Consider the following 16,328-nt stretch of genomic DNA (forward strand, 5'->3'; position numbering starts at 1 on the left):
AAATTTGTGTCTACTGAACCACTCAAACATAGTCAGTCATGTGAACATTGTGACTAAGTGAAAATTTCTGGCATCTTTTGATTATGATGCTTTGATCTTCTTAATTTATTTAAAAATAATTTAGATAATTATTTTGAAATTCATTTCTAGATCATTATTTCTGACGGTTTAAACATCCTATTTTGTAAATGTTAGATTTACAACTAAATGTCCATAAAATTGCTAATGTTATACAAGTTAGAATTATGATTGCTGTTACAATTAATACAATTTTGCTGCCTGTACACTTAGTTTCATAATTGCGCTTGCTAGGAAGCAAGATAATGTAAGTAGAAATTAATATGCTTTTCTAGTGTACATAGTAGAGAAAGTTTCCTATTCTATTTTATTGCAGCATTGAAATGCCCTGGGAGATATAGTTCAGAGATAGAGTACATGTTTAGCCTGCACCAGGAAAAAAAATCAAAATAAAATATATTATAATATATAATAACATAATAAAATAGATCTTTAAATTTGTGTTCTTAATTGATGGACAATTTTATATTAGTGTGATATTATAAATTGTTGCCTTTAATACTTAACATTAAAACAGTGGTAAACCTTTGTTTCTTCACTTAAATTAATATGCATTTCTATCAATACATGATAACTATATAGAGCATAGATCTGAAATATCTGTTAAGAGAATTGTAGGCTATAGAGGATATGGCAAGCCAAAACAGGAGGTTTTATTCTTTATTATTGTAAACCTATATATTTGTTATGTCACAAAGGCAAAGAGATCAGTGTTAATAAATGTAATCTGTCTAAACTTTATAACTCTAAAATATTTCAAGAGTTGCATTGATTGTATTATTCAGCATGGATTAGGATCTTGTACTTGTAAATCATTTGTGTAATGCTAAATTGAAGGAGATATTTATGTGGATGTCAGAGCTTTCCTTCTTCAGGACAGCTTTACAATGAAGTCCTTTTTCCCCCTCAGTGTTCATGAATGAGATTCTCATTGGAACAATTCTTCCAATTCCTCCCAATTGTTTCACTTAGAACAATTCCATTTTTCTTAATTTTCTCAGATAGCTTTTTAGGTAGTTTTTAGTGCATGATTGTTACAATTCCGAAGGTTTAGTTTATTTATTGAAGGCTTCAGAGGTTTTGCTGAAAAATGTAGAAGGTTTAGGTACTTGTGTGCATGTGTGCGTATTAATAATGGGACTTGGACTGAGATCTGGAGCCTCACTTGTCTTTTTCACTCATGGCTGGCACTATGCTACTTGAGCCACACCTACACTTCCAGCTTTTTGCTAGTTAATTGGAGATAAGAGCCAGGAGAATTTCCAACAAGAACCTCTGACCCTCACTACCTAAGTGGTATAGATTATAGGTCTGACCTGGCAATGCCCAGCTTCCTACAAATGTTAGTGATCCAGCAATATTTCAAGGGATGTTCCAGGCCAAAGTCCTTGAGACCCAGTGATCAGTCAAGGGTTATCAGATGGTAGAGAAAGATCTGGAGAAGTTGAGCAGTGTTTCTCTCACTAGAAGTTGCAGGACTACATTTTATGTGAGAACTGCTGCCTCCCCTTAATTCTCTATTTTACCAAGCTGGGAATTCAAGCTAATGAAATGCACATATGGGACTTTTCCTTAGAGAGACATCACAACGAAGACCGAAAGACTAAATAATAGAGAACTTATCCTGGGGCTTCCAAACACTGAATTCTGACTCTTGCAGCTTTTAACACTGAAGGGGCATGGTTTTCTCAGACATAGTCCTTCCTTACTCCAGGGCCTAGCTATGATTGAAAGCAAGTTGGTTTATATTTCAGACTTGGGGCTGCCTTTTCCAAATTTTCCACTTAGCTTTCTCCAGAGCTTACTACCCCCATGTATACAGCTCCCCCATTTTATCTTAGTACCATTCTTCTTCCTAGTCTAATAAATTATAATTTAGTTATAAATGAGTGGTAGACTTAACTCTTAATGCATCTTTCAGTTTTAGCAGATGAGCTTTCTTGCCCAAATGAATGTAAGGAGACTGGATTTAGTACCATAGATAAACAATGGAGGTATTACAGACTAAAAGGTATAGGATGCTTTTGCCCTACCTTGCTTGTTTAGGGTCTGTCTCTTCAAACCCCTACTCTTTATTATTCTAACTGGGAACAAAATATATGGACTCAGCATTGTTTCAGAGTCTGCAGCTGCATTCTATTTGCCCTTCCCCCTTTCCCTTTGCAGAGCTCTCCCCAGCCCTTTGGGGCTTAGTAAAAACAAAGAGTCATTACAGGGGAAAGAGTGGGTTGGCACAACCCACAGGGAGTACGAGAGCCTTCAATGTGAGGGTCTTCTATACAGGGCTCCTCTGTTTCTCTGGAGAGTTATGATACATTAATGTTGCCTTTGCCGATTGCTTTCAAAACCCCAAAGAAATATGCTTATGGTATTCCTATGTTGAAAATACTCAAAGCTTTACATTGGAAGATATAAATTTAGATTTTACACAAAAGATACGATTCCTTAGTGAGAAATTTTATTTGTTCCTTTATATCAAGCATCATTGAAAATTGTATACCTTAAGATTACATTGTCCGTCAGTCATATTTGAAGCATAACCGTAACAATATTAAATATGCCCTTTCAAAGTGATAATATCTTGTTAAAATTATTTTCTGTTTCCCTGATGAGACTTATGCTAAGCACTTTATGGTTATGCTGTTCCTTGTTACTAATTATAGGATGTTTTTCTTAAGTAATGTCTTTAGAAGACCAGAATTTAGATTTTGGCAGATTAGCTTCTAACTATATTTACTTTACTGCTTGAACATGTTCTCCTAGGTTGGATTTGATGCCCAAATAAGTATATTCTAAAATATTAAAATATAATAGTATATTGTTACAGAACAAAAATTCATGTCCATAAATTAGGCAACAGCTTTTATAGCAGGAAAGAAAGTTCTGGTTTTTAGAGTTCATTCTATTCCTATTTCTTAATGAAGAGGGTATTCTGGATAGTCATTAAAAAGCTTATTTCTGTATTCAGAAAGACAAAATGTCTATAAGAACATTGAATTCTGATAACTAAACTCATGGATGTTAGGAGGAGATCATGACATTAAAAATGCTTTGTTCGTTGTGAAGGTTGTGAGTCAACTAGTTTTCTTAACACAGTTCAAATCCATACCTAGGACACAAGGTTTATAAGGACTGTAAGTATCTGTAGATGAGCATATCTGAACAGTAAAGGTAGCTGGGAGGATTGACACGAGCAATTTCATTGAGGTGTTCAAGATACAACATTCAGATGAATGATTTGGCATAATGCATCCAATATTTGTTACAAGTAAGCTGTATAAATGTCAGGATACTTCTGACTCTGTATTTTAACTTTGTATTGAAACTGTTGCAGGATGTAGTGGTACACGCCTGTAATCTCAGCACCTGAGAGGCTGAGATTGGAAAATTATGAGTTTTGAGACCAGTTTATGCTACTTAGCAAGACTCTCTGTCAGAAAGAAAGAAGAGAGGAAGGTGGGAGAAAAGTAAGAAAGTGCTGGAGAGCGGTAAGGAAGGAAAGAAGGAAGGAAAGAAGGAAGGAAAGAAGGAAGGAAAGAAGGAAGGAAAGAAGGAAGGAAAGAAGGAAGGAAAGAAGGAAGGAAAGAAGGAAGGAAAGAAGAAAGGAAAGAAGAAAGGAAGGAAGGAAGGAAGGGGGAGGGGGAGGGGAAGGGAAGGAAGGAAAGGAAGGAAAGGAAGGAAAGGAAGGAAGGGAAGGAAGGGAAGGAAGGAAGGAAAGAGGAGGAAGGAAGAAGAGGAGAAAGGAAGGAGAGGAGAAAGAAGAAAGTTTATTTTATTCCTCATTTTTATACCATTGTTATCTTTAAGTAGTTATACAAAGCAGGTTTAATGCAACAAATTAGAAAAGGTGAGGGAGAATGACATTAATCAAGATGTATTGTACTTATAAAAATTTTATTCTATATTTTTATTATTTCTTTTTATGTTGGTTCTGGGGCTTAAACTCAGGGCCTAGGCATTGTCCGTGACCTTGTTTTGCTCAAGGCTAGCACTCTACCACTTGAAAAACAGCTCCACTTCCAGATTTTTGCTTTTTTCTGGCTTCTTTGGTAGTTAGAGATATATCTTCAGATTTTCCTGCCCAGGCTGTATGGAAACCCGCAATACTCTAACTTCAGCCTCCTAAAGTAGGTAGGATTACTAGTGAAAATTTTTCTTTTTAAAAAGAGAGTTGAAAATAGGTAATATTTTTGTATGTCCTTTACATTTTCTACACTGGGTGCAACCCTGAGTCATACTCACTTTTCCAGTAATGAGCAAGGAATAGCTGGACTAACAAGTTCTCAACGTACGCCTTCCAAAAAGTACAGTGACCTTCTGAAGATTAAACTGGCATTTAACTGCCAACCCTAAAGCCTTAGTGGTCCTATAAACTCCTGTACTAGAGTCATTAACTCCAAAGAGCAGGTAAAATTTTTTTCTCTTAAATTTATTTTTAATTTAAATTCCAAATTCATAGTACAAGACTCAGAATACTTTGCTAATTATTTGTTTTACTTTATAAGGACTGAGGAGAAGACTAAATTATACAGTATTTTGAAATTAGTAGGCAATTTCAACCTGCCTTGAATATGCTTCCCCCAGACTGCCCTTCCCTTCCCCACTTAGTACCTAGGAAAGCAAAGATAACTATCGGCTTGAAACAAGCAGCAAAGACAAAAATAAATTCTCAGCTCTGCCACCCTTTTCTTAGATAATAGACTTTCCCTCATACTCCTTTCCCCTGCTGTTTTTGGTTTGGCTAGCCTACTGGTTTTGCCAAGAGTTGTGTTTAGTTAGTCTGATCAGAAGGTTGCTGACTAACAGCTACCTTTATTCTCTTGGCTCTAGATATAATTAACACTGGAAGGATGTTAAAATTATATGCTTTTTGTAATGGTAGTTCTGTTTTAATTTTTAATTTAGTTTAAAAAAATTTTTAAATATAGTGGTACATTCATAATGATAACATTTATTTTAATTATTTACATTGAACTGTTACACATTTATTGAGTAAGATATTAATAGAGTAGAAAATTTATTTTCAAAGATATTTAACTATAATATATACACATGCTTGTTAAAATGTACATTTTAGCCAAGGGTATATGCAACCTGCCTCTAGAAACTCATCATCACAACAATGGAATCATACTTTGAAACTATTGTAAACTAGCCAGCTTCTCTATTTTGTTTCCAATCCCTCTCTCTCCCCTTTCCCTCCCCCCACCCACCATACCTGAATAAAAGTTAGCTTATGGGTTTCCTAAATAAGTAGAACTAGTGAGTAAATCAAACATCCTCATATGTATTTGTATATATATATATATGTATATATGTATACATATATACATATATATGTATATATAAAACGCATGGGCAGATACCACTATTTCCATCAGCAATGCAAAGAAAACCCAGGCCAGCCTGTCTCCTAGGACTTCACAGTGTCAGAAGGTGAGAGGGACTTTGATTAGATGTGTGGTGCCTGGGGAAACAATTGTTGAAACTACTTGTTGACCACAGCTTTCCATAGATTCCATCAAAGGCTATTTCAAATTTCCAGAACCTGAGCACACTGTGTGTGCTCACCTTTCACTAAACTACATCACTTTCCATAGCATTGATTAGTATTCTACCTAAAATCTGAAGGTACCTACAAGAAATAACAATTACAACACCCCAAAAAAAAAAAACAACCCATAATAGTATAGGGAATATGGCTTAGTGGTTGAGTGCTTGTCTAGCATGCATGAAGCCCTAGGTTAGATTCCTCAGAAACAGAAAAAAGCTAGAAGTGGCTCAGTAGCTCAAGTGATAGAGTACTATCCTTGAACAAAGTAAGCTCAGGACAGTGCCCAGGGCCTGAGTTCAAATCCCAGGACTGGAAAGACAAAAAAAAGGCAAAAGCAAATATAAAATACAATATTAAAATTCTACCTCTTATTCCCAAATGATGTTATCAAACAGACATTTTGTCTGTCAATAAAGTCTTCCATCACCTGGGGGCTTATACCTCATGTCTATAATCCTCTTCCTCAAGAGGCTGAAAGCTGAGGTTCATAGTTTGAAGCCAGTCCAAGTAGGAAAGCCCATGAGACTCTTACCTCTAATTCATCATAGAAAAAGCCAGAAGTGGCACTGTGGCTCAAGTGCTAGAGCCTTAACAGTGCTGGGCCCAGAGTTCAAGCTCTATGAACTGCAAAAAAACCCTGCCATTGATGGCTTTAAAATTTTTTCTCCTCACTAAAAATTAAAATGACATTGTATCATCTCTGTTACAGATGTCACTTTAATAACACTTAGGTATTTGAAGCTTGAAAAATAATTTTACTGAGGTTTTTAAGCTTGGAAAATAATATTACCCCATTATTGACAACTGTTGTTATTATTGAGCTATCCTTTAAATTTGAACCACAAGCACATAATTTGATTTTTATGTGTAAGGCCTTATCCTAGATACAGAAGATGAGTTTGTGAGAGCTTTTTGAAACAAAGTTTTAAGAAGGAAAACCAGGACAGAACAAAATAACAACACCAAAAAAAAAAAACCCATAATAGTATAGGTCAAAGCCCCAAATATTATTTCAGACAACATTTAACACACCAAATAATGCTGTGAGTCACTGATTCTAGGGTGTGTATGTGCTTTTTTTTTTCTTAACATATTAGCTATTTGAATTTACAGTGCATCTCTTTACCAGATGTCCTATTTTTATATTACACTTTATCAGCATTTTGTTATATGGTACACATACAATCATAAATCTTGAAAGTACTAACAGATTGAGTGAGCTACAACAATGCAGTAGAAGTATATAGAGTTCCTGTTAGGAAAGATAAGATATTAATATAAATGAGGTCTTGGAAAAAAAATTTCTGTGCTCGTTCTTGACTAACTTGTTTATTACTAATTAATACCCCATATATTGGATAACCTGGAAAAATTATAAGGAAAGTATATATTCTTTTTTTTGTGGGTCATGGGGCTTGAACACTGTCCCTGGGCTCTTCAGCTCAAGGCTACCACTCTACCCCTGGGCCTAGGTGTTGTCCTTGAGCTGACAAGCCACTCTACACTTGAACCAAGCCCCACTTCCATTTTCTAAAGGTTAATTGGAGGTAAAGTCTCAGGTCCTTGGACTGGCTTTAAACCTGGATCCTCAAATCTCAGCCTCCTGAGTAGCTTAGGGTTACAGGTGTGAGCCATCAGGCCTGGCTGGGGAAGTATATATAATTTTTTGTGGGGGGGAGTATATATTCTTATAATCATCTTTTTTTTTTATTATTGGTCAGTCATGGGACTTGGGTCTGGGTGTTGTCACTGAGCTCTTCAGCTCACCTCAAGGCTACCACCCTACCCCTTAAGCCACAGCGACACTTTTGGTTTTCTGGTGGTTATCTGTGAGATAGAAGTCTCACAGGCTGGCTTTGAACCACAATCCTCAGGTTTAAAAATACTGTTTCTGGGGCGAGGGAAGATGAGGGGAGGGGGTTGGGGAGGAAAATGGGGACAAAAGCATGAGAAGGGGTATCAGTATGGAAAAAGTAATACATCTTCCATCTGGTGAATATAACTGTAACCCATAGCAACACTGTGAAACATACTTCCATTTTACTGATGTATATAAACCATAGCTTCCAAGTTGCATTACTTGTTAAAGCTTACAATTTCTTACTTTTTGGAATAGTTTTACATAATGAAAGAGCTTGCCTCAGATCTAGATTTCTGTTCTCACCCCTGTGATAAATGGTCAGTGAGCATTTTAATTTATTCAAGTTTACAACTAATAAGGGGAAGAGAGTGATAGGAAGACCTCAGAGAAGAAATCACATTTGACCTGAAGAATATTAAAGAGTTGGCTGACAAGAGAAGAGGAAAATACTTTGGGGGTCTTAGTTGCAGCATGAACAAAATAGAAAGTAGATATGGCAAATGACCCCATCTTCCAAAGAAATTATATGTTACCATGGAGATCAGTGCTTCTTATCTGTAGGAATTCTTCATAGGTCTATTATGAAATCTGAAAATCTAGACTTCTTTCCATCCCTCAGTTTTCTTATAATAGCTAGATTCACTAATATGAGACTGTACCTGTTTTTTTGTTTGTTTGTTTTCAGGAAAAAGATTTCTTAGACCTCTGGCAACTCTTTTATTTTTTATTTATTTTTTTTTTACCACTGTTCTGAGCCTGTTTGTGTTCAAGACTAGCACTTTACCCCTTGTACCACAGAGCCATTTCTGGCTTTTTCTGAGTAGCTTATTGGAAATAAGAGGCTCTTGGACTTTCCTGCCTGGACAGGCTTTGAATTGTGATCCTCAAATCTTAGCTTCCTGAGTAGGTAGGATAATAGGTATGAGCCACTGGTGCCCAGTCCTCTGACATTCCTTATAGGAGAAAACAACTTACAAAGATATCTCAATTAGTTTTGCAGACAGTTTGCCATACGACAGCTGCCTTTTTTGTCCTTTGCACATAAAGGGTATGGATATTTACACAAATGAAATAAAAGTTGTACACTTCATTTACCTGTACTTTGACAATGTGACCTGGGATTTTCTATTCTATTCTCTTATTTAAAGAGGAAGCATGGGCTGGCACTGTGGCTCATACCTATAATCCTAGCTACTCAGGAGGCTGAGATCTGAGGATCATGGTTCAAAGCCAACCTGAGCACTGAAGTCCTGAGACTCTAATCTCCAGTTAATCACCAGAAAACCAGAAGTGGCACTGTGGCTCAAGAGGTAGAATGGTAGTCTTGAGCTGAAGATCTCAGGGACAGATGATACCCAGGCCCAGAGTTCAAGTCCCACAACCGAGAAAAAAAAAAATAGAAGAAGCATGGTCATAATTGAAAAAACTAATGTCACAACCTGTGGCTTAAAACACACTGCAGGAGATCACCATTCATTTAAAAAACTTAACCAGTGAATTATGTGATTAGGTTTGCATTTTAACATTCTTCTTCAGTAGCTGCCTTGATTTGTTGTATAAATATATGGAAAGGGAAGACTTAATTGTCTCTGTGTTGACTATTTGAGCATACAGTTGGATAGGGAAGCCAATCTATTCAAGCTGGCTGAGAGTAGAGCCAGCTGAGTGTATGTTAGGGATGTACTTTACTTGAGCTATTCAAGTAACACTTCTACTCCTGTTCCATGGGGATGGAACAGCCCAGGAGACATTAGCACTGAGAACTTGGAATAAAAAAACAAATCCCCCCCTTTTTTTGTGGGTTATGGAGCTTGAACTCAGCCTGGGCACTGTCCTTGAGCTCTACAGCTCAAGGTTACTGTCCTACCCCTGGGCCTGGGCGCTGTCTCTGAACTCTTCAGATCTAGGCTACCACCTTACCCTTGAGTCAAGCCTCACTTCCCATTCTCTAGAGGATAATTGGAGATAAGAGTCTCATGGACTTTTTGCCCAGGCTGGCTTTGAACCTGATCCTCAGATCTTAGCCTCCTGAGTAGCTAGGATTACAGGCGTGAACCACTGCATCTGGCTAATTCAACCAATTCTCAAAGAAATTTTCCATTGTTTAATTATACCTGAAAATCCAACAAGAAAGTGGAAGAAAGTATCTCTGGTGTGAAACTATGCTTATTGAGGGTTTTTTTCATATCTTTTTATTGTAATTAGTAGTAGGGTTACATTATATTCACCAGATAGAAGGTGTATTACTTCATATACATTGATACCCTTTCTCATGTCTTGGTTATTGAGTTTATTTTCAACTGTTATGAATATCTAATTTATACAAGAACTTACAAGTACTGTTGCTTTTGATTACTAAGAGTTCTGTTGCTCAATTTTGTCCATATAAGAACCATGGTAGATTAAGGGAGATGAGCATTAAGTCAGTGGAAGAATATTCAATGATGGAAATTGGTAATAATTATAACAGCAACATGATATCAAGAACTCCATGTGGGAAAATAATGCCTATGATATGCCATTTTTAAGTATAAAATGACAGGCAAAATGTAGCACAGTATTGTGTATTTTTTATTAATCATTGTGTTTTATTGTCAGGATGATGTATAGAGGAGTTACAGCTACATTTGTCAGGTACATTGCTTGTTGAACCTTGATACCTCTTCCCATGTTTTTATCCTAATTTCCCTTCCCCCCACACCCTCCTAGTCATCTTGTTTTCCCCCTTCCTTATTTCAAATAAACAAATTAACGTACATACAATATGCCAGGCAAATACAGTATAACATGAGATAAACCAGAAAAAGAAAAAGAAAAAAGGACAAAAAAATAACTTCACATTGTACATTAAGAACAGCAATCATAAAGTTAAACCTCTTGTTTCCATATCGACTAAAGATACTAACACAACTATGATCATTACAGCATTATTTACCATAGCTAAGATAGGGAACCAGCCCAGATGTCCCCCAGTAGATGAATGGATCAAGAAGATGTGGTATTTATACACAATGAAATTCTATGCTGCTATCAGAAAGAAAGGCATTGCCCCATTCATAAGGAAATGGAAAGACTTGGAAAAAATCATATTAAGTGTATTTGTTTCTTATGTGATAAATTATTCAGCAAAGAAAGAAGAAATGATAAACTTAAAACACTGGTCACCCCTGGCAAGGAAAGGCAGGCAGGAAGATGAGAAAGGAGATGAACAGATAGGTAGAAAATTACTGTTACTATTTTAGTTCTTGAGTGGCCAGCTTACAGATGTTCATTATGTCATCAGGCTTCATAGCTCAAACTATTTGTAGACTCAAGTAGTAAATGAATTAAAGCTTATCCTCATTATCATTCATTTTCAGTATACTTTGTCATGTTCATGGGTTCAATGAGGAAAACCAGAGCTCATTTCAATGAATACTCCAAAGCCATGTTATATATTCACGAATTGTTCCCTAAACATAAAAGATATTTTTTGAGATGTCAAGGCTAAAAATCCAGGATAAAATGTCTAATAGTAAAGGTTTACAAAACAAACTAAGAAGAAGAATAAGAATGGCAGGTCTTGAGAACTTATCTACAGCTAGACACTAGCCATGTATCTTTCTAGTCAACTACTTGATAAAATTGCTTTGTCATTTATCAGTGGAGAAAGAAAGTTTTCTCCCAGCCTGTAATCTTTCTCCACAGGGGAGAGAAGGTGCAGGCAGACATGGCATTATCAAGGGTGTGGGAGCAGAGGCCATTTTCATTGAGGGAAGAAAAGTCCAATCTGGGAATGATAGATTAGGGGAATGAAAGGTGGCAGTTGAATTGAAAATGATGCAGTTTTTAGGGGGTTAGTGTAACAAAACTCAGGATTCAATATAGAACTGATTAAGAACTAAATCCGGCACACACAGACAGTGTAGGTTGATGTGTATCCTGCTGTGTGAAAGGATCAATCCTTTATAATACTTAGGAAGCTCAAAGTGTTTATAATCATTCAATAATATGTTATCCATGTCTTATTTTAGAAAGCAAACATAAAACATAGTCATATTTATGACTATGTGTAGTAATAATGTGCTAATCATAATCAGTCTTTTTTTAAAAAAACGTTCATTTGAATGCTTTTCAGTTTTGTCATTTGTGTTGGTAATTCATGAAAGTGAGTCTTGACCGTTTAGAAAAGAAGATATTTGGGAGTGTTTATTTCCACTGTGAACAGTAAGATGATGCCGGCTTAGATTGCCACAGCTGTCTGAAAGTTCTGTATTAGGTTATAAAGGAAAACTTTGTGCTAAAGATTCGTGGTGATTTGTTCATTGTCCTTTTAAAAGAAGATAGTGTTCTATTCTTTCCTTATAGGGCTTGAAGAATAAGATAATTATGAACCCAGGACTATATTTTGGAGAAAGTCTTACATTTTGTACTTTCTGATTCAAAAAGAGAAAAAAAAAACTTCTTTAAAGTGGTTTAAACTGATGGACTCGGCCATAGTGATAACCTGCAATATTATTGATAATTCTTCTGCAACCTTTGTTGTTGCAGTTTACAAATCAAAGTGACTATTGTAGAATTATGTAAAGTATATACATGAGTAAAGATGAGTAATAAAAGCATCTCTAAAAGAAAAAAGAAGAAATCAATTTCTCACACATATATTTTTAATTCCACTGACAGCATATTTATTGATTTTGTTATATCCTGTTTTTAAGCATATGTCATAAATATTTTCCTATCATAAAAGTTATTTTCAAATAGCTGCCTCGCATTTTATTGTGTGGGTATACTGCTGTTTATTTAGCCATTCTGTTATTAAACAGTTCCTGTGTAGAAATAATAGTAGTCTTATATACAAATTTTATGCATAGACATTTATTTCTGTCTCCTTTGTTTTGAGGAAAGATGTTTTTAGATGTATAATTTATTAGGTCAGCAGTAGTAATGTCTTTCACATTTAATTTTATTTATTTACTCACGTACTTTGTCAGTACTGGGGCTTGAACTCAAGGCCTGGGCATTGTCTCTTGGCTTTTTGCTCAAGGTTGGCACTCTACAGCTCCCCTTATTGGTGATTAATTCGAGGTGAGAATCTCATGGGTTTCTCTGCTGGCTTCAAACCTCAATCCTCAGATCTCAGCCTCATGAGTAGCTAGGATCACAGGTGTGAATCACTAGCTCCCAGAACCACACTGTCAATTACTGTCATAGAGTTTTTCCCCGCCCCACCCATACTCTCCAAGAGTGCCACTGCTGCTATTTCCACAGCATTTTGGAAGTGCTGTCTGTCACAAGTGCTGTCTGTCACAAGTGCTGTCTGTCTTTCCCTGACCAATATTGAATGCACATTATTTTTTGAATTTCAAAATTAGTCATTTGAAAATGTTTAAAAGCTAACAGTATGATTTCCTTGATAATATATGGCACAGGCAAAGCATTTCAGTGTTTTTAAGAGATGACGTTTCATCAGATGTTCTACTGTCTACATCTGATGTTGCCAGAAATGATTTTGAGTTCTTTTATCTTACTCATGTTTCTTCTAATAGGATAGAGAGAGTTTTTGGGTTTTAGTAATTTATAAACTCTTCTTTGGGATAATTACCTTATTTTGCTAATTTTCTAAAAATAATTATATTTACCTAATTTTTTATATATATGCCTCTTTTCTCTGTATTATGGTTTATGGTGTTAAGAATTCCACCTTTACCTTTCGATGGCTGCTATCTCTAAAAGATTACAAATGTCTCCTCTTTTTTCTCTTCCTTCTCTTTGTTTTTAAACAAGGCAATGAAATGAGTTACTGGACGGAGGATAAAATGTTTTATTGCCTTATGGAGTTCTCTTGGCCCAGAGGGATTGTGCGGTATATGGTGCTACCTCCTAGCAGAATTAAGTAACTATCTAGAAGATAATTGAGGAAAAGTTTTGTAATGTAGGGCCAGCTGTTGTCGCCCTCTCTTGTAATCTTATACACTTCAGAGATGGAGATCTGGATCAAGGCCAGCCTGGGCAAAATGCTCACATGACCCCATGTCAACAAAGGACATGGAAGCATGGTCTGTCATCCCAGCTACCTAGACAAAAACAAATAGGAGTATCACAGTTCAGGCTGGTCTCAGCATAAAGTGAGAGCCTATCTCTAAAATAATCAATGCAAGTCGGGCACTGGTTGCTCAAGTCTATAGCCATATCTACTCGGGAGGCTGAGACCTGGAAGATGGTGGTTTGAAGCCAACTCAGGCTGAAAAGTCTGATTCTCATCTACAATTAATGAGCCTAAAGCTAGACTAGAGGTATAAGAAGTGGTAGAGGGTCTGCCAAACAAGCAAGTGAGAGGGTCCTGTGTAAATATTTGCCCCTTTTCCATTGTTTCTTTTTCTTCACATGAAGAAATAGGTTTGATGAGCTTAGCAAAGACCAGACATTCTAACCCTAGGAATCTTTTTAATTCTATATTTCTTACACATGTAAGACAATTTATCTGAGAGGTTTAATGATCCCTCTTATTTACAATAGACCTGCCTGGTCCCTTAGAAATCAGGACTGTACTCTTTAATTTAGCTCTTGATGTGCTGTGTGTATCAATAGCTGTGAAATCGAAAATAATTTTGCTTTATAAACAAAGAAAATTAGCAAGTGAATTTAACTTAAGGAATTAAATAGAAATAAGTTATTTTATAATAGATTCCACAATAGAAGTATATTTTCAGATCAGATACTTGGGAAAATATTTATAAAAATTATAATATAACAAGCATTACTTGCTTTTAGGGGTAATCATGGCTTTGACCTAAGGGGAAAAAACTTATAATTTTTAAAAACTGGTTATTATTCATGAAGACTGAATGCTTTAAAGTAACAAGCTGTGGTTCCCATGAGAACCCTTAATTCTATTTTCTTTGCTTCTTTGTTGTGCTGTAGCTAGTATCCAGCGCTCTCTGGGGCTCTGAAGGCAGCATATTTTTTGTACATAGGACACTTGGGAAGCAGTGTTTGCTATCCTTCCCCAGTAGCAGCAGGCATCTGTAATTTTTCAGCCTTCCATGGAGATCTGTTGTGACTGATTCATTCCAGTATCTTATCTCTCTGTGTTTTGGATTTGGGACAATTAAAAATATGGCTAATCATTTTTTATTGTCTTCCCAGATCACCTCTTTGGCTTCCACTTATGTTAAAAAGCATTATCCTAGAAGGCCTGTTGTTGCTTCCTTTTGTAAATACCAAGAATTCACAATAAGTAGAATCAACTTTTGATTATCCTCCAAGTGCTTGTTACCATCCTTACTCACTTAAAAATTTAAAAATCAACCATATCATTATGCTAAGAAAGGCATGTGTGTGCTTGCAGCATATAGGTCAAAATCAGAATGGGAGCTTCCCAAATCGTTCTTATATCATTGGCAAATTCTTGGGTACCTGTCCTGTGAGTTGTGTCAAGCATCTTGCATAGAACCTCTCTAGGCTTCACCACAGTCATATGAAGTATAATATTGTCTACATTTTACTGGAAGAACCCAGGAGTTACTGAGTCTAGTTACTTAACGGAAACCCAAATGGTAGGCACTGGAGCCAGAGCAGAAAGCTAACAACACATGTGCTAGCTTCTCTTTCTGTTTCATTCTATTTATTTTTTGGTCGGTTGCGGGGCTTGAACTTGGACTTGGACACTGTCCTTGAGCCTCTTTGTGCTCAAGGCTAGTACTCTACCACTTGAGCCACAGTGCCACTTCCATTTTTTGAGTGGTTAATTGGACTTCGAGGGCTGGCTTCAAACCACAATCCTCAGATCTCAGCCACCTGAATAGCTAAGATTACAGGCATGAGTCACCAGTACCTGGTTCTTTTCATTTGTATATAAAAGAGACCTTCATACTATTTTTTTATCAAAGTGCTGAAGGAGGTCCATTAGACTTCATTACTAAAGAAAGAGAGTATGCCATCTGGGCCCCATTTTGTATATTTAGTGTTCTCCAAAAGGTTGGCACTAATTCCTGTGCCCTTCCCCTCAAATGACATGCAAAGATGTCTGCTTTTATATACATTATTTTTCATTTAAGATCAGACTACTGTATTATTACTAAAATAATATCCTTTCATTGCTGCAAGTCTTGCAGTTTCTGCGTCCTTAGCAGATGTTGGCTGCATGTGGGCTTTTGTCCCCAGAGGTTTTATGATGTTGCCCCAATGCCTGACTTTGCAGCCCTAGCCCCTTAGCTCCCAGTTCCTCAATCAGAGCAGTTCTGACTACTTGTAATGTCTGTTGGATTTCCCGTATGATTTATTTTCACACACACACAAAAAAGAATCCCTTCTGTGTAGCTTTAAAAAAAGGGTGGGGGTAAAAAGCTTAAAATAAATTGGTGTTGAGAAACAGAATTAAAAGCTAAGTATACTTCTAAACCTACATAGAGATATTCTGCAGACTCAACTATTGTTTACCTTAGAGATGTTGATTGGTGTAGGCTGAAACCATGTGTTTTGCAAAATCTAGGGCATGAGCCACTTTTCAAAACCTCTGTTGATCTTGAAGATGACTCTCATCTTTCAAGTCTCAGTCTTCCCAGTAGGTTTACACAACTAACTATTCCTCACTGCCAGGCATAGATCCTAAGCGCTCTGGTGTCTGCCAGCAGTTCTTCCTAGCCTCATATATAACAGCTTTCCTCCTGTCTAAAGGAGAACAAGAAGAGAGAAGACTGTCAATAATTTGGATGTTGCCAGTCACAATTAACATCTATATTTTTTCTTGTAGAATTCACATTTGGATTTTGTTTCTGAGAATTAAACCAGTTTAAAATAACAACAACAAAGCCCTGCTTCTTGACCAGAGCACTAAATTTAGAATTTTTTTTT

The 16,328-nt window shown here is 36.4% G+C and overlaps 1 protein-coding gene across 1 annotated transcript in view; it reads left to right on the forward strand.

Annotated features, from left to right (window-relative positions):
* Positions 1-16,328, forward strand: part of Ell2 (elongation factor for RNA polymerase II 2) — a 73,237-nt gene that overhangs the window by 14,242 nt on the left and 42,667 nt on the right. The window lies entirely within an intron of this gene.

This window comes from Megascapheus bottae, chromosome 4, assembly GCF_031878675.1.
Source record: "Megascapheus bottae isolate mThoBot1 chromosome 4, mThoBot2.hap1, whole genome shotgun sequence".
NCBI lineage: Eukaryota > Metazoa > Chordata > Mammalia > Rodentia > Geomyidae > Megascapheus > Megascapheus bottae.